Raw genomic sequence first — 23,441 nt, 5'->3', positions numbered from 1 at the left:
AAGTATATGCAAACCATACTCCATTTAGATTTTATTTAAGACAAGACTTAGCCCTCAGAAAAACAGCCAAGAGTGTAGATAAGGATTTTTAGGATTTAAATCACTGGTGTTGCTGTTGTATAAGGTAGGTGAGGCAATTTCAGAGAGGTTTTTTTTAAATTTATTCCTACAGTGCAGAATCTTAAAATGGACTTTTCAGTGCCAAGATAGTTGGAGGATTGAAAAAAAACAATACCACACCTTGCAGATCTCAATTCTATTGTTATTTTTCTACCCTTTTTAGAAATACCACCAGTGATTACTAGTACTGAAAAAATTTAGAAGGAAAAACAATCTTTTGAGCATTTTCTCCACCTTACCACCCTGCCCCATAATTTCAAGTCATGTACCTGTCAGCAGTCTGTCATCTTCATGTAAGTTTTCTTCTGCATTGAACAAAGAGTTGTGAAGGCTTGGTCTTGAGAACACTGCAGAGAAGGGCCTGGTTATCTATCTGCTGATGTGAAGTTGGTTCTCTCCATATTTGTACTGAATTAAAGAGAGCTTAATATATGTTAATACTTTTTGCTTAATAATTTTTTTCTTTTGGTGAGAATGTACTGGGTTGGCCTTGACTTGCTGCCACCCCGCAACCCCCGGCCTCTCTCTGTCCCCTTCCTCAGCAGGACAGTGGGGAAAAAATAAGATGGAGAAGCATGTAAGTCAAGATAAAGAGAGTAGTTACCAGTTGCTGTCATGGGCAAAACAGGCTTGACTTGGGGAAAATTAATTTATTGGCAATTAAAATAGTGTTTCATGGTGAGAAACAAAGGCAGAAACTAAGAATACTTTCCCTGCCCTCCTGCCTCGCTTTTTCCCAGGCTCATCCTCACTCCTTCATTCATGACTCTTCTACCTCCAGTCTGTTAAGCGGCAGAGGTGCTTGGGGAATAGGACTTGTGGTCAGTCCATAACAGCTCATTTTCTGCTCCTTCTTCCTCACACTGTTCCCCTGCTCCAGCGTGGGGTCCATTCCACGGGCTGCAGTCCTTCATGAGCTGCTCTAGCATGGGTCCTTCCCATGGGGTATAGTCCTTCAGGAATGGACTGCTCCAGTGCAGGTCTCCCACAGGCCAGCTCCTGCCAGAAAATCTGGGGAAGCTAATGTGCTTGCAGATGGTCCTGCGATACCATCATCAGAGTGCTTAGGTTTGCAGTTGGCAATGCCCCTACGCCAGCAGGTGCTGCAGGTGTCGATCCGGACATGGACTTCGCCTTTCCCACTGCCGAGCTAAGCTCTTACAGAAGGGACCCATCTTTCCCCATATGTGTGCAGGCATAGGAAGAATTGCCTGGCATATAACCAAAATAATTATTGGGGAGTAGGGAGAGGAACACAAATAGTTTGTTTCCACATTTCATTAATACTGTTACTTTGAGGAATCAGATTGCTCTGGCCAAAACAGGTGGCAAAGGGTTAGAGCCACAGCTGCATTTTCTAAAAAGCAGGAGTGGGTCTGAGGTGAGGAAAACCTGGGCAGTGATGATACAGAGACTGATCCAGGCAAAGCTGACCCCTCTGGGACCTACGGGGAACGTGTCGGGGTGGGATTTAGCTGCACTTGCCATGGCTGAGAGCCAAGGGAGCCACCGTGTTGTTGCTGCTTGGCAGCCTTCGGCTGCTGTGTTTTGTAGTCACTCAAATGCAGTTGTTCCCTCTGTGGTCCCAGCCAACACCCTCCTTCTTATTTTCCTTTAATATTTTCCGGTAGTTTAGTTCTTATGTACAGATTATGAATCTTGAGCTTCTTGATTCTGTAGCTGACTGTGCTGTTGTGCCTTGAGTTAGACTGGTGGGTTTGCTGATTTTTTTTTTTTCTCCTTTTTTTTGTAACATTCAGGTTTCCTGGATGAGCCCTTTAAAATACTTGTCTGCATACTGCTACTTCTATAAGCTGAAAAGTAAATCTGTATTTCAGCTTTCTCTCAACTTTCGTAGAGCAGGTATTTGCATAAGATGTATCTTGCTTTGCTCATGTTTGTTCTGATGTGCTTAGAATTGTATGCAGAGTTGGAATCTTGCTTTGCTGCTGTTATTTAGGTCTATCTCTATACTTGATAAAAGAATTGAGGTCATAGTTTATTTGCACAGTTTTTTATTGCTGACCTTTTTTCTATCTTTCATTGTTCCATTTATGGTTACACACTGTGTCCCCTTGAGAAAATAATCAGCCTATATGTGCTAATTTGTGTTCCCCTAGATGGCTTTGCACACCAATCTAAGTGATGCAGAATGTTTGCTCCTTGCTTCCAGACTGTCTGATTTAAATACTTGGTATTTGATTTATGTACTCTGGCGGCATACTGGGGCTGCAAAAACCTATTGCCAGACTCTCCAGTCCAGTTTGAGCTGTGTGAGGAAAAGCTATTCTTACCCTTTATGTTTTTTGTAACCTGCTTTTAAGTGGAAGGTTTTGAATGCTTGCCTCTGCCTTAGAGCTTGGTGGGGGTGTGCTTGCTTCTTTAGTGTTTCTCATGTTTGTGGCTGTGAGTAGCTTACAGTTAAATATGCTGGGTTTGCAAAGACCTGCCCAGAGAGCAGCAAGGCAGAGCATCGTGAGTTTCCTTTCCATGTGAATGTTAGAGGTTTTGTGATGTTGGAGTTTATCCCCCTGTTGCATCTTTGCTCCATGTAACCCCTAGGTGGAAAGTTTGCAGGAAAATCTTAACGGTCTGTTCCACTTCAGTAGAACTGCTTTTGAGAAGTCAGGACATGACATCATTTGATCCATTCTTACTCTCTGACCCAATGTCCTGCAACTTTTCCTGTGTGTGTTGGATTGCCTATCTTATTGGAATAAAATAACCTTGTGATATCAAATGGTTTGACAAGTGCCTTCCAATATCTGTTATGCACTTGCTGTCTTTTGGCTTGTACATTTACCTTGCAGCCTGATTTGAGGTTTGCATGTGTATGCTTTGATTAATGGAGTTTGGACCCACTGCTTATCTCCACTTTGGGGCTGATAATCTCTTACAGTGTGTGAAGTCATTGGTATATAGATATTTGAACCAAATTTCATACTGAGCTTTACAATAGCTGAGAGTAAGTAAGAGTAAAAAAAGTTTTATGTAGAACATCTTATTTTCTTGGTTACTGGAGATAATTCTGAAAATATTAGAAGAGATAAGGTCACATAAGTTTTGGAATTTAGTTTTTCTTTTGATAAAATTAATTCTATAAACAAATTACATCAGAAATGTCTGTATTTGCAAGGCTTATTCCTACATATTAGCAGAAATTAGAGGCAGATCTTATGTTGGCAGTTCCTAGTCTGAGTACAGATTCATATATTGCTTCATTTTTTCCTGAGACTTACACATTTAACAATCCCTCTAGTGATGCAGCTAGCTATAAAAAACATATTTCTAATAGGTGGAGAAGCCAATCTGCAGACTTGAAGAGAGGGCTTTTTTCTGGGATAGAGATATATAAGCTACATCTTCAGCACTGAGCTGAGTTTTAGCTCATTTTTTATAGAATCACAGAATGGTTTGGGTTGGAAGGGACATTTAAAGATCGCCTAGTCCAATCCCCCATGCTGTCACAAGGATCATATTGTTGTAAGGGGCCTCAGGCAAGAATGCACTCTAGGACATAATCTTTGCAAGCATGATCATGATTGGGGACATCCTGGAGGGATGCAAACCACCTAGCAGCAGATGCCGGTCAAAAGGAACTAAGCACATCTCCAGCTAGGTAAGAGTCAAAACACCAGCTGAAACCAACACACCTTGCAACACACTGTGACAGGATTACTCAGTGGGCCAACTCATGACCATATGTGGAATAAGGACTCAGAGTTCATGGAAAGGACATAAAAAACACCCTTCAACAAACCACTAGGGACCACCAGAGACCACCTGATACCTCTTCAGGGGCTCCTAAGGCACTTAAAACGCATGGATAATTAAGATGCAACTATTATAATTAATTCCAAGAAATAGAATGAATATGTATAACTAATCCAGAAAATCTAATGCATATGTCTATAACTGAGCAATATAAGCGCTGTCTATCATGACCTGTGGTATGCACACTAGGAGGAATTATCCCCCGTGCATGTGATGCCGTAATAAAAAATGCCTGCTTCTTAATACTACATTGGTTTTAAAGAGTTTTATTCCAAATTTTGGTGAAATTGTAACCTGGGGACTTGACCTGTGGACAGTGTTACCTTGCTCATTTTGCCAGATGGCACACTACTGTAATCTTTGTTGACAAAAAGTCAGACCTGTGTAGCTTAAAGCAGCTATACAAGTGCATTTCTTAGCTCAAAACCACACACAGAAGAAGGATTCAAACACTGCTTTGAAAAAGTAGAAGTGCTACTAAAAAAGACATGCATCTTTGCCAAATCTTAAGTAATATGGAAAGAAAACACTGTCATTAGCCCTAATCTGCTTCATGCACAAGTCTTTTCTACTTGTGCCTTTTCTGTTTTGTTTGTGGTTTTTTGTTTGTTTGTTTTTTTTTTGTTTTTTTTTTTTCTTTCCCTTAAATATTTGGTCTTTTTGCAAATCTACTTGGGATAACTTGTGTGGCAAAGTATTTTGCTTTTAAGCATTCACCTAGTGGTGGATGTTTTTGTTTTGGAAAGGTGCGGCCTGGTTTTTGATATCCTGTTAGATTATTTTGGTAGGATCTGAAGTGGAATTGCTGACTGTCTTCACGCAAGAAGTACCACAGTAAGAATAAGAGATGCAAAAGTTGAAACTCACAGGAAAACATTTTTGAACATTAATTGTTTTTCAAGATCCATTGATGTCCATCAGTGATTGTTGAGCCAGAATAACTCTGGCAGGTAAAAGAAGAAATAGTTTTGAGAAGGATTTTTGAATGACACAGTTTCATCTCATGGCAAAGCATCATAAAATTGTTTAAATTTCTGCACAACGAGCCATGCTTCTTCATTCCGCCTAAAGATGTGTTTGTGTGTGTATGACAGAGCAATTGGTGCAGTTGGTTCAGAGGTGAATTTTGGCTGTTGGACTTTGAATTTTGGCTGCATCTCCTTAGTTTTATGGTTCCTTGAAGAAGTTTTTCTTCCAGTGGTTCAGAGGTAAATTTACTTACAGAAGTGCAGTGTTGAGAGGTATTAGATCAGACCCTTTTGGCAAATTACAATCCCTTATTAAGGCTTGTAGGTGTTTTTTTCTGAGAATTGCCCCAAGGCTGCTCTAAAGGCCATAATTTTGTGCTTGTACAAGTGGAAGAGTCATTTTGTTATCAATGGAGCAGAGTCTGGATAGAGGCCTGTAACTAGGGGTGTTCCCCAGGGGTCTGTGCTGGGTCCAGTCCTGTTCAACACATTCATCAGTGACCTGGATGATGGGACAGAGCGCACCCTCAGCAAGTTCGCTGATGATGCCAGGCTGGGAGGAGTGGCTGATACACCAGAAGGCTGTGCTGCCATCCAGTGAGATCCAGACAGGCTGGAGAGCTGGGCTGAGGGGAACCTCATGAAATTCAACAAGAGCAAGTGCAAGGTCCTGCACCTGGGGAGGAACAACCCCATGCACCGGTACAGGCTGGAGGCTGAACTACTGGAAAGTGGCTCTGTTGAGAAGGACCTGGGAGTGCTGGTGGACAACAAGCTGACCATGAGTCAGCAATGTGCCCTTGTGGCCAAGAAGGCCAACAATATCCTGGGATGCATTAAATGGCGTGTGGCCAGCAGGTCGAGAGAGATTATCCTCCCCCTCTACTCTGCCCTGGTGAGACCACATTTGGAGTGCTGTGTTCAGTTCTGGGCCCCCCAGTTTAAGGACAGGGAACTGCTTGAGCAAGTCCAGAGAAGAGCTACCAAGATGATCAGGGGACTGTGAGCATCTCCCTTATGAGGAAAGGCTGAGAGACCTGGGTTTGTTCAGCCTGGAGAAGAGGAGACTGAGGGGGGGTTTCATCAATACCTATAAATATCTGAACGGTGGGTGTCAGGATGATGGGACCTAGGCTCTTTTCAGTGGTGCCCAATGACAGGACAAGGGGCAATGGGCACAAGTTGGAACACAGGAAGTTCCACCTCAGTATGAGAAAAAACTTATTTCCTGTGAGGGTGACAGAGCAGAGGAACAGGCTGCCCAGGGAGGCTGTGGAGTCTCCTTCCCTGGAGACATTCAAAACCCACCTGAACATGTTCCTGTGCCCCTGCTCTAGGTGTCGCTGCTGAAACAGGGGTGTTGGACAAGATGATCTCCTGAGGTCCCTTCCAACCCCTACCATTCTGTGATTCTGTGTGATTCTGTGATTAGACTGTGCTGCAGCTTCATCTTGACAGCACCATTAGTAGGGAGTACTGTCAGCACATTTAGGAGCCTGTGAGCAAACCAACATGTAGACAGAGTTGCTCTAGAATTACAGGATGAATTTTATTTTGGCCTGTAATATGTAGGAGATCAGGCGAGATGGTTTACTCATCCACTTGGTCCTAAGAAAAAAATCTGTGTGCATGCATGCAGACTAGTAGTTACCTTTCAGACTGACAGCATAAGAGAATTAACTCAGAAAGCTGTTTTGTTCTTTAAGTAGTGAAAGTTACCTTTTATTATATTTTCTGTCCCCTGTCCAACTGAGGAGGGCAGTGATAGAGCAGCTTTGGTGGGCACCTGGTGTCCAGCCAGGGTCAACCCACCACACCCTGGTGCATAAAAGAATCTGTTAATAGCATCTTCCAATGTGGTTACATGAAAGTTAGTCTTTTCATTAGGAAACATTGCATGCTTGCAAAGATATTCGAGCTGTAGTTTTATTTAACAATTCCAATGTAAAATAACAGTCATTCAGAAGTCTATTTTTAACTGAATTATGTTAATGTGATTCTTTGAAATTTTTCAGTGCCACCAGATAAATCTTAGGCAAAGTGTAATGATCCCATACAATGAAGTTCACAATATATTCAGGAGTAAAAAATTGAATGTCTAAATAACCTTTAAAGAAGCTAGTTGCCAATTTTCCCTCTTCTTTTTCCCCAAGACTTCTTATTTTTCTTCACATAGCTTATGTAGTTTTGTTATGATTCTTACTGCATTTAAAAAAAAAACATTTTAAAGGTGAAAAATACCAGGATGCATGCAAAGAAGAAGAAGAAAGCAAAACATGGCCATAGATTTAATAGTAAGCGTCATTGACTTTCATGTCTTATTTTTGCAAGAGTGAGGAGTCCAAACAGTAATGTGAAGAGTAAACAAGAATTTAAATTAAACAATCAAAAAATATACTACTTGCAATGTTTTAAACCTGAATGCTGGATCTTCAGCTAGATTACTTGCAACTGCTTGCATGAGGGGTAATTGCAGAAGGACTATTATGAAGCAATTCTTGCCATGTTAACACACCTTGTGTGTTGTATTCCCCTTCTTTTCTGCTGCCCCTCCCCCCTCCCTTTTTGCCTTAAGTTCTTCTGTCTCCTGGTCCTCTGGATGTTTTTCCCCAAGCTCATATGTACTCTTCTGAACAAGCACATCACATGAACAAATGAATTTGTTGGTAAGGTCAGTTCTGATGTTTCAGCTGCACCAAATTATCACAGTAATGCATATCTAGATTGAAGATAATGGAAAAAGTCTTCTCTGTAAGGCTAATGCAAAACCAGAACAGATTGCCCAGAGAGGTGGTGGAATAACCCATGTGCAGAGGGTTTCGAGGTTTGGCCAGACAAAACTGTGACCAGCACAGTCTGGTAATGGCATTAGTTCTACTTTGAGGAGCTGGTTGGTCCGGGTGATCTCCAGTGGTCACTTTCAACATTTTTCTGACTCTGTGAGTTTGTAAGAACCATCTAAGTATGCAAGCAGGTACCAGAATGTACTGGTTTCTCAAATATTTCATCTGTGTCTATGATGGTTTTGTCTTCCCTTTTCTTTATCTTCCCTGTCCCACTAGTGAAAAAGCATCTGAGAGAAAATATTCCTGTGTGATTGAAAGAGTGAACATAGATTAGAAATAATGATTGATATTATCAAACAAATGTTTCTGTGGAACCGCTCTGGGGCTGTCCCTGACTTAGCTGAAGCCTGGGTGGATCTGTAGGATGAAAGGTTTGGTACCAAGGACCAAATGCACAGCCTTACACCCATCTGAGGAATCTCATATCATGTTAGCTCTGGACTGGTCCTGTGCCTGAATGCTTACCAGCAGACTGAACAAACTAGGTGCACTCCTGGATCTCTCTTCTGCTAATTGATTGTTGCTTGAAAGAAATCCACTATGTGACCGCCAGGTCTGCTCTGCAGTATGCACTGGAGTTCAGTGTGTAGTGACCATCAGAAGTTGCCCTTCAAAAGTTTGGATACTTTGGATCCAGACTAAAACACAAATGTAGACCCACTCTGAAACATTGGCTCTGACAAGCATAGATGACACTGTCTCTTGCAAGCTGCAGATTTTTTTTCTGTGCTCCTCCCCTAGCTTCTCCTCCCCTTCCTCTCCCTTCTCCTCCCCTTCCTCTCCCTTCTCCTCCCCTTCCTCTCCCTTCTCCTCCCCTTCCTCTCCCTTCTCCTCCCCTTCCTCTCCCTTCTCCTCCCCTTCCTCTCCCTTCTCCTCCCCTTCCTCTCCCTTCCCTTTTTTCCAGACTTTTTCCCCTTAGAACTGATGAGAGTCAGAAGTCCAGAGACTTTCAGAAAAGCCAAAACCCCAGTCATAGGTCTAAAAGAGCACTGTTTTCCCTAGAGTGACGGTGATTTTTTAAATTGTGTGCCTGCTTTAATCAAATTTTTGAAACATTACTTCAGTTTGTAGTGACTCACTTTTAGTTCCAGAGCTTGGGTGCTGCGTATCTGAGCTCAGGATCTGCAAGAGTAACTGTCTGCAGAAACTAGCCTGTTCGACAGTCTTGAAACTTGGCCGTGCTAAATTCTTACTGTTGACTGGCTGCTTTTGAACATAAAAATTGTTCTATTCAGGTAACTGATGTATCATCTTTAGAAAGGTGTGGTAGAAGAACCTTTTGGATTCTTAGTTTTCTATAGCTATTATAACAATGCCAGAGTCCCAGAAGACTGTAAGGAAGTTTATGTTGTGCTGATATATTAAAAGGTAAAGTGAATGACTGGATAATTGTAGCGTGGCAGCTTAGCATCAGTCCTGTGTAGGATAATGGAATGGATGTTGTGGGTTGACAAACCTTGAAAATTGCAGGTCTTTCTAAATGGTTTATGCTGCAGTTCAAGCAAGCAAGAGGTTAGGGGGTCAAAATGTTTTACGCTTTTTAGGAGGTCAGGTTTACTGATTGCCTTGTGTTTTTACAATTTTCATAGAGCTGAAAGCTTTATTGGTCCAGAGCAGTCCATATAAATTCATACCAATAGTAGCCACCTGACTGATTTGAAAGTGTCAAATTCTGTAGTAAAGTGGCAATCTTACCATGATCTTGTAGCAACCTACAGAGCCATGAGAAATATATAATTCTTTATTATTTTCATCACTTTTAAAATGTCTTCCATATTTAAAGTTAATTCAATAACTTCCTTCATTTTAAAGGATGTTTCCATTAGAGAGATCGTATCCTCAGTACTTTTTGTCCTGGATTTAAGAAACTAGGAACAAAATGGTGCTGTAGGGTAGCAAAGAAAACGGAAATTAGTATATGCATCCTTATATGGTCAGATATTTGAAGAGAGGTCCAGACTGTTCCTCTGCCTGATGGATAGCAGACACCAGACCAGCATAGCTTTCAATTTGAGTTAAATACCACTAGGTAATAGATCGTTAAATACCACACTTAAATTTGGATGTCAGAAGAGAAAAGCATTGTGTTGTTGGAGGGATGTTCCTTCCTTGAAAAGGAATGAAAAGATAAAGCAGGATAACTTCAAATATACCATTCCCTGGCATTATAGATTCCCTTTTATCTAGGTTTTATGGAACATTTAAAAGGCATCTATTTTTCTCTTTATAAAACATAATAAAGCAAAATAATTAGGTCTTCTGTTTCCTGGAGAGGAAGGGTCATGAGTGTCTTTGAAATACACTGCCTTAATAATAACTTCTGAGGTTAAGTGAAAGGAGCCATTAACTCTCAGACTGTCTGCAAGCAAAAAGGATAAATATCTTAATAGATGAATACCTAAATATTTTAATTACTTCAACTATTGAAACATTTCAGGATTGTACTGTTCTTCCTGTAAGTTTATCCATTGAAATGTATTTTACCTTACAGCTACCCTTTTTAGTCGCTGGTTCTCTCTGCTGTAAGTCCACTACTTGGATGTGTCAATAATATAAAAAGATTTGATAATGTTAAGAATGCATAATAAAAGTATTTTAAATGGAATATACTCTTCTACTAAAATCTAAGTATTGCTACATAAAAAGAGAAGACAAAGTAACCTACTTTTACAGAAATGTGAGCCATCTGAAGCCAGTTCTGTTTGGAAGGGAGACAAAAGCACGGCAGGAGGGGGAACAAATAATTTAAAAAAGAAGACAACTGCCACCCTACATGTGTTTAGAAATTCTTTTATTCATATTCTGTTTTGCTTATGACTGCATCTTTAAATGCTGTTACACTATATCCTTTTTTCCCATTGTCTGTATGTATTACTTGACTTGGACTGGTTTCTGTGGAAGCTCTCGCTGTAAATGTTGCATAGGAATATGAAAAGTGTGTTTGGGTGACTCCCCTCAGTTTTCTTTGTTTTCTTCGGAACTCTCTCCTGTGCAATTGTGTTCTGGTAAGTTTGCTTTCTTCGTGGGTAGAGACTGGCAAGTGTATGGAAAGCTTTGTGGGTTTGTCAGAATGCATCTCTTTTTGATTTTCATGATCTGGCAGTAGTATGTGATCTGGTTAACTTGATTAGCATTGACAGGTTGGGGTTTTTTTTAACCTGATGGGACTCCTGTGGCTGCAGCCAGGCATCACTCCCATCTACCTTGCTCAGACTGTAATTTCTAAGCAAGTGCCATTTGAGACACAGATCTGAGGACCCTGAGCTGCGTGCAGTTCAGTTACTAATATTCTTCAAGTTCTGTTCTGAGCTGCAGATGTGGAGAAATGCCAGCCTTCATTACGGTTTAATTATGTCTGGGGAACAGATTTCATGTGAAGTCCCTTGGAGCAGCTAGTTCCACAAACAGAAATGTGGTTGTGCTGAAAAGTAGGTCTCAGTGCAGAAGGAAGAGTGAAGTTGATGTCCTCTTTGCATAACTAACACTTCTCTCATCAGTCCTGGGGAGGAGTACAGGGTGTAGCTTTCTTCCTAAGTCACTGAATGTGTAGAAATTGTTAATGTTTTGGGCTAGAAAAAACTTCACTGTTGGGGAGCCTGGAACAGGCAGACACATCTGGTGAGGCCAGGCAAATGCAGGTAGGTGCTGGTCTAGCCAGGCAGGCCCCTTCCAGCTGAAAATCTAGTGTGTAGTGCCCAGCGGTGCATTTGTTCTGGTGCTGACAAGAGGCCACAGCACCTCAGAAAGGTCATAACAGTGGAAGACGTGCTTGAGAATTTTTTCTGTCATCACTCAGGACTATGCTTGGGAAGGATGACTTCCTTCCATGTGGTTTTGGAGAGGACTATGGAGCTTTCTTCACAGTATAGCATTGTGACGCAGTTGCAAATCTGTAAGAAAATGCAAGTGGCAGATCAGTTTTGCTTCAAGCCTTTGGAAACACATGGGCTGGTCTGTGCAGCTTTGTGGTTTTTTTAATGTGGACTGAATCAGCAGCTTGTTCTTGAAATAGAAGTAGTAAAATGATCTGCAGGTGTTATTAGAACTTGATGGTTGGAGATGAGATTGGGCTTACTATGTGGGCTAAAATGGTAACAGAAAACACAGTAGAAGAGAAAGTTGTCCATGTAGGGGGGAGAAAAAGGTTAATTTTAATCTTCTATACCTACACCTTCCTCTTCTTTTGCATCTCTTGATTTGTTCCATAGTTTTATTTCTTGTGGTTGTTTTGTTTTGTTTTGTGGGTTTTTTTCCCCCTGAAAATTAATGTTATACAGATACAAGCACAAATCTATTGAAGGAACATTTAATTCCAAGAATACTGCAGCTTGAAACCTCTAAGATTTTCTGTCTCTCTTTTTTTTTTTTTTGTTGTAACTTTGTCAGTTTTCAGGGGTGAGTATACCTTTAAATGAAACCTCTTTGTGGGATTTCACTGTTTCTTCAGGAGGTTTTGATAGCATGCAGGCCTTACATGTTCTCGCTTACCTGATTTCTGTGTATGGAAGCAGATATGGGCTGTGATATCTTGCTGTCACTCAGAAAGAAGAGGCTAGCTAGCCAATACTTAAAATTTTGATCTCAGTAATGTAATCCAGGCATGCATCAGGTTCTTGAAAAGGAGCTTGTGGTATGACAGCCAGAAAGTGTTAATTCAGTTGTTTTGAATGGTGAGAAGTGGATGGAAAAGAGCTGAGATGCCCACCATAATAAAATACTTCAGAATTTTAGTTACCTCATCTATCTTCCTCATTCTTCCCCAGTCTGAATAACATATTGCCTTTTTTAAAGCCTTTCCAGAAAAAGTCATTGTCCAAACCCATGTAGTAAAGTTTAAGTCTAATTGAAATAACAGTTGAAATAAGAGCTGCTGGTTTTGAGGCATTTATTTTTCTAGGATGACGGTCAGGAGGGAGGGATTGTAAAATCTAGTGTTTTCCGTAGCTAGGTGTTACAATTGCCAGGCAGTTGTACCTTTTTAAGTACATTTATACTGTGAAAGGTATGCAAGTTCTGTATCCCATCTATCCCACTTTTCCACGTTAATTTGGGTATAGCTCCTTTGAAACTTGTGAAATAGAATCAATTAAAGGTGGATCAGGTCTCTTACTCTTATGCTCTCTGAGCCATGGTTGCCTTTCACGAGAGAGTATTCTTAGCTTGAAGCTCTCAGGTAATACCAAGCGTCTCAGAACAAATCCTTTTACTGAACATACGACAGAATCTAGAACTTACTGGGGTTTTAGCATTGTTTCTGTACTGCTTCAGTAAGTTGATCCTGTACTTTTGCATTTGAGTTTGGGAAGACAGGAAACAGATTTTTAGATCAGGATTTGTTGCTCAGTTATCTTGCTAACTACTAGATTTGTTACAGATGCATTTAAGTAAAAAAGTTATGTCCTAGAGGCTTTTTTACCTCCATATGTGTACTATGTACTGTGCAACTTTAGCTTCTTTTTTTCATAGAATCATAGAATTATTAAGGTTGGAAAAGACCTCTAGGATCATCAAGTCCAACTGTCAAGCCAACACCACCATGCCTCCTAAACCGTGCCCTGAAGTGCCATGTCTACTTGTCTTTTAAATACCTCCTGGGATGATGACTCCACCACCTCTCTGGGCAGCCTGTTACAATGCCTGACCACTCCTTAAGTAACAAATTTTTTCCTAATATCCAATCTAAACCTCCCCTGATGCAGCTTGAAGCCATTTCCTCTTGTTCTATTGCTAGCGACCTGTGAGAAGAGACCAACTCCCACATGCTCCAGCACTCAATGTCCTTCTTGTACTGAAAGCCCCAAAACTGAACACAATATTAGAGGTACAGCCTCACCAGTGCCGAGTACAGGGGCATGATCACCTCCCTACTCCTGCTGGCCACACTATTCATGATACAAGCCAGGATGCTGTTGGCCGCCTTGGCCACCTGGGCACACAGCTGGCTCCTGTTCAGCCGCCCTCAACCAGCACCCCAAGATACTTCTCCAACAGGCAGCTTTCCAGTCACTCTGCCCCAAACATGTAGCGTTGCGTGGGGTTGTTGTGACCGAAGTGCAGGACCCGGTGCTTGGCCTTGTTGAATCTCATACAGTTGACCTCATTGATCCAGCCTGTCCAGGTCCTTCTGCAGAACCTTCCTACCCTTCAGCAGATCAACACTCCCACCCAACTTGATGTCATCTGCAAACCTACTGAGGGTGCACTCAGTCCCATCATCCAGATCATTGATAAAGATATGAAACAAGACCAGCCCCAACAATGAGCCCTGGAGAACACCACTTGGGACCAGTCACCAACTGGTTTTATCTCCGTTCACCACAACTCTCTGGGCTCGGCCATCGAGCCAGTTTTTTACCCAGCAAAGAGTACACCCGTCCAAGCCATGAGCCGCCAGCTCCTTTAGGAAGATACTGGTGGAGACAGTGTCAAAGGCTTTGCTAAAGTCCAGGTAGACAAGATCCACAGCCTTTCACCCATCCACTAGGTGGGTCACCTGGTCATAGAAGGAGATCAGGTTGGTCAGGCAGGACCTGCCTTTCATGAAGCCATGCTGGCTGGGCCTGATCCCCTGGTTGTCCTGCACATGCTTGGTGAGCTCATTCAAGATGAACCACTCCAAAATCCTCACTGGCATCAAGGTCCTCCCCAGTACCAAGGTCAGGCTGACAGGCATGTAGTTCCCTGGATCCTCCTTCTGGCCCACCTTGTAGATGGGTGGTGTCACATTGGCAAGCCTCTGGTCATCTGGGACCTCCCCTGTTAACCAGGACTGCTGGTAAATGATGGAGAGCAGCCTGGCAAGCTCCTCTGCCAGCTCCCTCAGTACCCTTGGGTGTATCCCATCTGGCCCCATAGATTTGTGAGTGTCCAGGTGGAGCAGCAGGTCGTAAACTGCTTCCTCCTGGATTATGGGGGGCTTATTCTGTGATCTGTCCCTGTATTCCAGCTCAGGGCGCTGAATACCCTGGGGATAACTGGTCTGACTGTTAAATACTGAGGCAAAGAAGGCATTTAGTACCTCAGCCTTTCCTCATCCTCAGCTGCAGTGTTCCCCTCCGCATCCAGTAGAGGATGGAGATTCTCTTTGATTCCCTTTTTGTTGTTGATATATTTGTAAAACATTTTTTCTTATCCCTTACAGCAGTGGCCAGGTGGAGTTCTAGCTGGGCTTTTGCCTTTCTAATTTCCTCCCTGCAAGACCTAACGAGGTGTCTGTAGTCTTCTTTTGTTGCCTTCCCCTTCTTCCAAAAGCGGTAGACTTTTTTTTTTTTCCTCCAAGTCCCTGCAAAATCTCCCTGTTCAGCCAGGCCAGTCATCTTCCCCACTTGTTTATCTTGCAGCATTTGGGGACAGCCTGCTCCTGTGCCTTCAAGGCTTCCTTCTCAAAGAATGCCCAGCTTCCCTGGACTCCCTTGCCCGCCCCAAGCCAGCACCCTGATGCTGCTGCTGAGTTCATCGCTGACTCAGAGGATTGTTTTGGAACAATCTCTCCTGGAAACAGTATTCTGCCACTTGCTTCTCTCAGCTGAAGCAAGATAATTAGACTAACAGACTAACTAGCTGGACTTCACTATCTGTTGTTTAACCTGGTTTTCCTGAAAAGTCCATATTTGCTGAAGAGCCTTTTCTCACATTCTAGCAGATCCTTCTTCCTTTCTTGGCTTGGTCTCAACACTACCCAAATGTTTCTGTGTACCTGACACAACCAGTGGCTTGATTGGATTCAATAATTCAAAAATCTAGAGTTTAAGTCTTGAGAAAATGTGAATTTAATCCTCACAGTATCATTTCAAGTTATTAAATCAGGAGGACTAGGCAACTCAAAAGTTCCAACAGATGCAAAGTATTCTCAATCCTGATTGAAAGGAGAATCCAAGGGCTTTTTGGACGTACTTGTTCTTACTCTCTCAGTGAGCAAAGCTTGAGGCATTCTTACTCACCCTGAAGATAGCCATGCCCTGCAGCTTACTGGATCATGTTTTTTTTAGCTCTGCCTCCAGTTGTTCTGTACTACATTGTTAATGGCACCTGAAAGGAGCTGGAAAGGGTATTGGGCTTGTGATTTAGGGGGGTTTTTGGTAGCATTGATCTAATCCCTCTTTGTTTAAATAGACAGAAATACATAGTTTTCATTGCTATAGATATGACACTGGTGTAAAGATAACAAGATTTACATTCAGAATTCATCACTGGAGAGTCAGCATTTTCCACTGTGCTCTCTGATACAGTTCTGCCCTTTTATGCAGAGGAGAAAAAATGGCAAATTACAAACAACCGTATGCTCAGATTTAGTAAAGATTAATTTTTAATAATTGTGCCTATAACAGATTGAGGCTAGTGTCTCATTGTAATATTAAATGTTGTTGTGCTTTGACGTTGCTTATATACTACTTCAATTTCTCTTTCTTCTTTGGAAGTGGATTTTATTAGTAACCATGATTTAAATACCAGAATAACAATTCTAGTGGTCAAAATTTTAGATTATGTTGCCACTGATTAAAGATGGAATCCATAATAGACCCAGGAATCAGCCAACAGTAAACTGTCAGAGAATCACAGCAGAGTGAAAGAGAACCCCAAATTTCCTTAGCTTAGCTGTTTTAGGACTTTTGTTTGTGTTGCCTCATAGTTCTGGTTGGTGAGAGCAGTCAGATTTATTCCCTCAACTAATTACAATCTGGGATTTGTGATTTATTTTTTTAAATGTCTTTGGTCTAGTGTGTCTGATTGTTGTACTTTACTGCAGAGGCTGCCTGTGGATCCTTGACAAGATTTTTCTCTACTGCTTTTGGTTCATCTTTTCTGTTTGGGCCATGATATTGGTTAACCTTCCTCTGGCAGCAGATGGATGGCTTCAGATAATCCTGGAGTCTGCTTGTTTCTTGTGTGGGCAGGGCTTCAGTGCTAAAAGGTGGTGGGAAGGGTCTGTTCCTTTTCTAATCAGAGCACTCTCCAGTGCTCTAAAGCATTGTGAGGGTTGGCCTGTCTGCATTGAGGATTACTGAGTGGTGTTTCTTGTTCGAACTTAAATTTTCGTTTTGAATAAGATGGGAACTGGAAGGGGAGAAAAGTTAAATGTTTATCTGAGAGCTCATTAACTGGTAATTCTAGATCTGTTTGCTATTAACAAAAGTTTGGGGTTCTTTTATGTCAGGTGCATGTTACTCTCAGCTCCCCTTTCTTTTCACGGGGGCAGGCATGGGCCTGGAGGAAGGAGGCCCATGAGCAGGAAATAAAGGAGCTGGGTTTTGTTTGGTTTTTTGGTGTTTGGTTTGTGGTTTTTTTTTTTTTTTTTTAAATCCTGTGTCCATCCTGTGTTTCATCCTTGACTGGGTACTGTCCATCAGCTGTTCAGTATACTCAGACTCAGTGGAACAGGAAACCAATTTTTTTTTTTTCAGATGTTCAGTTTAATAATTAGGATGCCTAAAGCTAATTATTACTCTTCTAAAAAGATTACTTATTAATTGAAGACTTGCAAAATGCTGCTGCTTATCTGTTTTAAACCCATATTAAAAACAGGTAGAGATGATTTGCATAGGCAGTAAATAATTCCTGTTTTCAATAAGCTGTTAAATTTGTAAATATAATAATTTATCTTTTTATTCCTAAAGTACCTTTCAAGCCTTAGGAAAAATTGTAAAGAGATTTGTCACATAAATGGACATTTTTTTAAACTGGTCTTTTGTAGTTTCATCAGTTTATGTGCTGCAGTAGATTAAATGGGAATGTGCTTTTGAAGGCTTGGAGGTGAAGTTGTGTTATCAAAATAAAAAGTTCAAAATCAAAAGTAGGTACATAGAACTAAAAAATTCAGAGTTAAAAATACTCTTGAGCAAAAACGTGGTGTGATCCTAGTACTGTTATCCATTGAGTGGTGACATTTCCAGACTCCACAAGAGAGTCGTGTGACTTGTTCAGGTTTCTTTAGTTATTATGTCCATTCAGTTTAAAGCTGATGTAAACAATTTTTAAAGTGGAAGCATAAATTCAAATTAATTCCCTGTAATCACAGGGTTAGTCTGAGATGATGTGGTTTAGGAAGTCTGCTGCTGACACATGTTCATCCTTTCCACCACAGAATTTTATACCCTGGTGAAAGCCAAAGTAGATACTGAAATCTGATGTATGATTTGCCTTTGAGTTACTCAGGTGCACACTGCAGCTTAATCCAATTAACTTCCTTTCCTGTGCAGCTTGTTTACTCTGTTCGTTATTGTTCTGTATGGATTTCTGGTGTTAATAACACTGTGTTTAACTGTGTTGTGTATGGAAAAGTTTATACCTACTCATATCAAAACAATAGATGTAATTATGTCTTCCCAAGAATTTCTAGGTTTTTTTTATTTTTCTGCTGCAGACTTAAATCTGGTGATGGTCCTGTTCTAGTAGCTCAGTGGTTCTTTGGTCGTAAATTCATGGTTTTGCATTCTTTTCCTCTGCTATGCCCAAAATTTGACTTTTTGTGTGCTTTCCATTGTGGGGAAACCTGAATGGTAAGCCACTGAGCCTTGTGCCACAGTGCTTGATCTTTGGCTAGTTGTAGTTCTCTTGTTACGAACAGGACTTCTTTTAGGTGCCATGGCCAAGCCAATGTTGTAAGCGTGGGCCGGTGTACAGCTCTCTTCTGTTTTAATTAAGGTATTTCCTTACTTTTTGTTAGGAATCTGTGTACTATTTTAGGCTAGTTGTGGTCAGAAAAGACTGATGCAGGTAGAAGCTACCCCCTTTTGAAATTTACATACCTTCGTAAAAAACAAAAGGCTTTTCTGTTGAACACTGAGTAGTGTGTGGTTTAAACTTTGCTCCTCCTGAGTTTGGAAGCAGACCTGGGACTCAGAAGTGGGCGCTTCCAAGGTTGTTATGAACAAAATTGGAGTAAAAGACTTTGCAGAAAATATTAAAGGCAAATTGTAGTGTTGAAACTAATGTATTTAACTTGTTCAAAATATTACAGTGATACAAGGATTCCACAAGCCCTTGTGGAATATTTTGTGTGAAAAACAATATTGTGCATGCAGCTTTTCTACTTTACAGTTACCATATTGAGTGTTCATAGTCATTCAGCCTCATCGGTATGAACCTGTGGGTGCATATGTGGTGCTTTTGCTGACTGGCAAAAAACTTATGTTTCACAGCTTTTTTGTTTAAAGCTGTTTTGGATGAGCTTACTTAGCACATGGCAGCAGAAGCAGTCAGATGTCCAAGCAGGTTACAGTTCAGAAAAGAGAGAGTCATGTAACACAGGAGCGGTGGGGAGTTCTCTCTAAGGTGGCATTGCATATGCTGTTAAATTCTCAGCCATTTGACACTGTACTGTCTCTTTAAAAAAAAAAAGTTTTTTTGAAAATGTGTCTCAAAGACATATGTTTGCTAAAAGACTATGCTGGGTTTTTGAAAGGTAGCTGGTGTTCATATATCTTGCCAAGATAACTGTATCTGTACATGTGAAACATTGGTGTATTCTGGAGTCTAGAAAAACATAGGTGCTTTGTAAAATTCCTCAGAGAATGTGCCAAGACAACTTACGCTTAGGGTAGGATGCCTTTGCAGATTCAGTCAGAGGTCTCCCTACTTCTAGTGTGACTTGGAGTTACAGGTAAATATGTTCAAAGAATGTTTTTTTTATGGAAGACATGGGTAACTATGACCAAAGTTTTTTGGGAAGACAAAACTGTTTTTGCTTACGTGCTCAACTGGCACACTAACTTTCCTCTTGCAAAAGTTCTGCAAAGTAAAAGGAGACAGTTATGCTTCTTATAAATGAAAAAATTAATTTTAAAAATGCATGTCTGTAAATACCCCTTGCAGTTGTACAGGCTGGGGCTGGTGGGGCCAAGCAGCAGCTCTGGGGCATGACCCAAGCAGCAAAAAAACTGCCAGCAGTGCCTGGAGCAGCGTGGGCAGGACACAGTCAAGAGCCAGGGGAAGGTAGGAACTGTATCTGCTGCTCAGCCCCTGCCAGGGCCACCTGGGTGCTGTCCCTGATACAGGAATAATGCTGACAAATTGGTGGGAGGTGAGGGGAGGCCACTGAGATGGTGGGGCTGGAACCCTTGCCCTGCAAGGAGAGCCTGTGGGACCGAGGCTGGTTTAGCTCGGAGGAGTGATGGCTTCGGGGGAACCCAACAACAGCCCAGGGGAATGAGGAGATGCAGCTGGGCTCTTCATGGTAGTGCGTGGCAGGAGGGTGGTTAGAGACATCTGGCACATGTTGAAATGGGAAATTCAAACTGACTATAGGAAGAAACGTGTTCCCCACAGGACAGCCCAGCAGTGGAGCCAGGGTCCAGACAGGTTGTGCTGTCTCCAGCCTTGGAGGTTGCCAAGCCAGAACTGGATAAGGACCTGAGTAGACTGGTCTGAGCTGAGAGTTCACGGTGCTTTGGGCAGGGCTTGGAGTGGAGACCTCCTGTGGTCCCTTCCTAACTGAGTTATTCTGTTATACTATATGTGACCAAAATCAGTGTGCGTGTGTGTGTGTAGGTGTAGTCTTGGATCCAGATGGCACGCAGCTTTATTTGAGACAGTAACAGTAGTATGCAGACCTATTGAGAGTGTCATCTTTTGTTCCAAAAAGTCAGAATTAGACTGTGGAAATACGATGCATAGTGCTCTTATTAAGTAAATTCTGAAAGGCATATTTGGACTAATAATTTTTTAAAAAGCTTCATGCCTGCCTGCATGCACAAAAAAGCAAACAATTATACACCTGGACCTGGGAAACAAATAAAAAACCAAACTGGAATCTGAGCACTGACATTTTCACCTTTTCTTATTGCATGTCTTTTCCTGAGTAGCACTGGGCATGGATGTTGTGGTCTGGGTCTGAGATGACAGTGTGCCCCTTGGTGGTGTTATAAATACTTCTTTTCTAATATAAAATAGCAGAGAAAAATCCTTAAACTTCCAGCTTTATGTTGCTTGAGAAATATGTGGAGATGTTTGATTTTTCTTCTTTACAGGCATGAATGTAGTTTAACCTTTAGCAAAGAGCTAGTAATCAAGCTCTGATTTCTCTATATTGGAGACAGATTCATCCGTCAAGTCCTGAGTACAAAGCTAAGAGTGCTTACAGAGCACTTTCCCATATATGTTTGATCACTGGTGCACAGCTGCTGCTCTGGATAATTAATATGAGAGTATAATATCTTTCAGATGGGTGCTGTGTCTTTATTTCCAAGGTCAGATGACCTCTCTTTCTTATATTCTCTTCTGTCTATGGCATTTTATGTCAGTTATTGACTTTTCTTTGCTTGCTGGAAATAAAGTGCTTTTTGAAGGCCTGGTGAGAAAAATTGGGCAGACCTTGTATTTGCTTGAGGAAATGCTACTAAGAATAAAAAAAATGCAGTTTTTAGTGGTCTTCCAGTTGCCATGTATGATTCTAAGCCCCAACCTTAATAGGTGGTTCTTTAAATGACTGTCCTAAAGGCTGACTGTTAACCAGACAAATAAATGCACTTGACTTAGAAGCTTACTTTTCACTGAAGGTTATTGGGACTCAGATGACCTCAGGGCATTTATTCAGATCTACAATTTTATAAGTTAACTCTGATTCTTTTCTAACAATTAAAATGTTTGTCTTTTTTTGAAAATTTAAAAACACATTTGAAAATAATATTTTATTGTGTACAAAATTATAAAGTGAAATTAAATTGAAATAATTGGAGAAAAGGCATAATGAAGAGGACCTTTTCCAGTAAAAAGCTTTACGTAAATCTTTAAGTTTCTTCCTCATCCCTCCAAAAGACACAACCTTGAATATTTCAGGATATCAATATTTGAAATTAACCTGAGATCATTCTTCAAATGAGGGTAATTTCACAAGTGGAACTTTGGAAACTTTCAGTTTGCAAAATGAAAATACTGGGGCTCTCAGGCAGTTTTTAGCAATATTTTATACGGTTTGTAATATCTGTAATTTACTCCTCACAGCTAGATATGTCAGCAATGCTGTCTGTTCATAGTATGCATTTTGTTGCAAGCCACAGGATCACATATTTTCAGATATTACCAGAAATATTGTAGCATTTGATGCCTTATTTGAATTGAGGTATAGGTGGTGTTCACGCAGTTAAATTTTGCCTTCTTTCTAACAACATAATTCAGTTACAGATGTGGCAGGATACATGTAATGAAGATTTCAGAAATTTGGTCATCATCCTGTGTTTGTCTGTAACTTCACTTCTTTCAACTAGCACTGCCCTTTTTCTGTGGGTGACCAATGACAATTAGATGTGAGTCAGGAGCTGCTTTGAATGCAACAGGTTTAAGGTAGAAATTTTAAACAGTTCTGTATTTTAGCCTAATTATGTCTATGTGCAAAGCAATGGAAGTTTTATAACTGGAAGCAGGAAATCCTGCTTGGGATGGACTTTTCAAAGGGCTGTTATGCCTTGACATCTTCACCCTTCTTTTTGTGAGCTTAAAATGGAAAGCTCTCCAGTGTTCTTGTTCTTGTTTACTTAAAGAATATGTCATATGCTGCAGGTCAGGAGAGTTGTTTGGTTTGTTAGTTTTGGCACACACCTCCATACACACCTGTATTGTGCTCGTTGTTTCCTGATCTCTTGGAAGACTTAGCTGGAAAAGACCTTACCTTGTCACTGAAGGCTTCTTACTAACATACCTTCTTTAGCTGGAAAAAGCAAAATGAGTTTTTTTGTAGTTATTTTGAAAAAGGATTAGTTTGTGTCTAACATCTTTAACTGAACAGGTAATGTGATTTATTAGCATTTTTTGCAGAATTTAGCATTCTGCATTTTTTATATACTATAGGATATACTCTACATTTTTCTCCCTTGTGGTAGGGGTGGGTAAGGCAAGTCTTAGAGGTTAAACACTGCATGCTAGATTTGCAAAAGCTGTGTATGAGCTGCTTCTGAAAATGAAAAGATCTGCCTGGAACAAGGGGCAAGATGTATTTTGGCTCCTTTTTTTTTTAAGGTCTCCTGAGTTTTAAAGGCTAAAACATTAGATGTGACAAAGACAAGGAGTGTTAGCTGAGCTGGAAGCTGCACCCGCTAGATTTCCCATGGAAGTATAGTGCAGGTGACTCCCACCTAGCTTTGTCTGCCTGTCAACTTTTCTAATAGCAGGCAACTGAAATTACTCATCACAGGAAGTTCTTTCCACCGCTCTTTTGCATAGAGCTCATTTAGCCAGCGAAGTGTTGCCTGGGCCTCCTTGCCTCAGTTCAGTAGATTTAGTTCAAGTTCTATTTTACATTCACATTATTTTTTTGAATTGGTAATTGACGCATGCTTTTATAGAGCCTTCAAGTTAGAATTCTTCCAAAAGGTACCTTTTCTTTTAGTACTCATAAATAAGTTTCAGGCTAGAGATGTATTTTACTTACGGATATGTGGTTTGACTTAGGGCCCTAAAGGATATAAAATGTCCTTTTTATGACACTCTGTTTTAAAAACATAGGGCAAGGTTCAGAACAGCTAAAGCTCTTACATAAAAATGAAATCTTCAGATAGGCCTGTTTGCTCTATGAAACTTGTAGAAGCTAATCTGTATTTTTATGAAGTTTTCCTGTTCCTGTGGCCTGCAGATTTGCTATTACTGGCAGATCTCTCTAGTATATGTTATCTTTTGAGATTTTTACTCAATGTCAGCAAGGCTAGGATGCCTTACTAGTTGCAATGTGGCCACAGTTATGAATATTAGTAATGTCTTCTCAGTGTTTTAGGAAAGATGTTTGGTGCAGAAGCCATCTTAAGTG

General features: G+C 40.9%; 1 protein-coding gene across 4 annotated transcripts in view; it reads left to right on the top strand.

Moving 5' to 3' along the window:
- The window catches only part of APBA1 (amyloid beta precursor protein binding family A member 1), a 110,271-nt gene that overhangs the window by 41,127 nt on the left and 45,703 nt on the right, over window positions 1–23,441 (top strand). The window lies entirely within an intron of this gene.

Source organism: Phalacrocorax aristotelis, chromosome Z (genome assembly GCF_949628215.1).
Source record: "Phalacrocorax aristotelis chromosome Z, bGulAri2.1, whole genome shotgun sequence".
NCBI lineage: Eukaryota > Metazoa > Chordata > Aves > Suliformes > Phalacrocoracidae > Phalacrocorax > Phalacrocorax aristotelis.
Note: the sequence above shows the minus strand (reverse complement) of the source record. Positions and strands in the feature narration are given on the sequence as shown.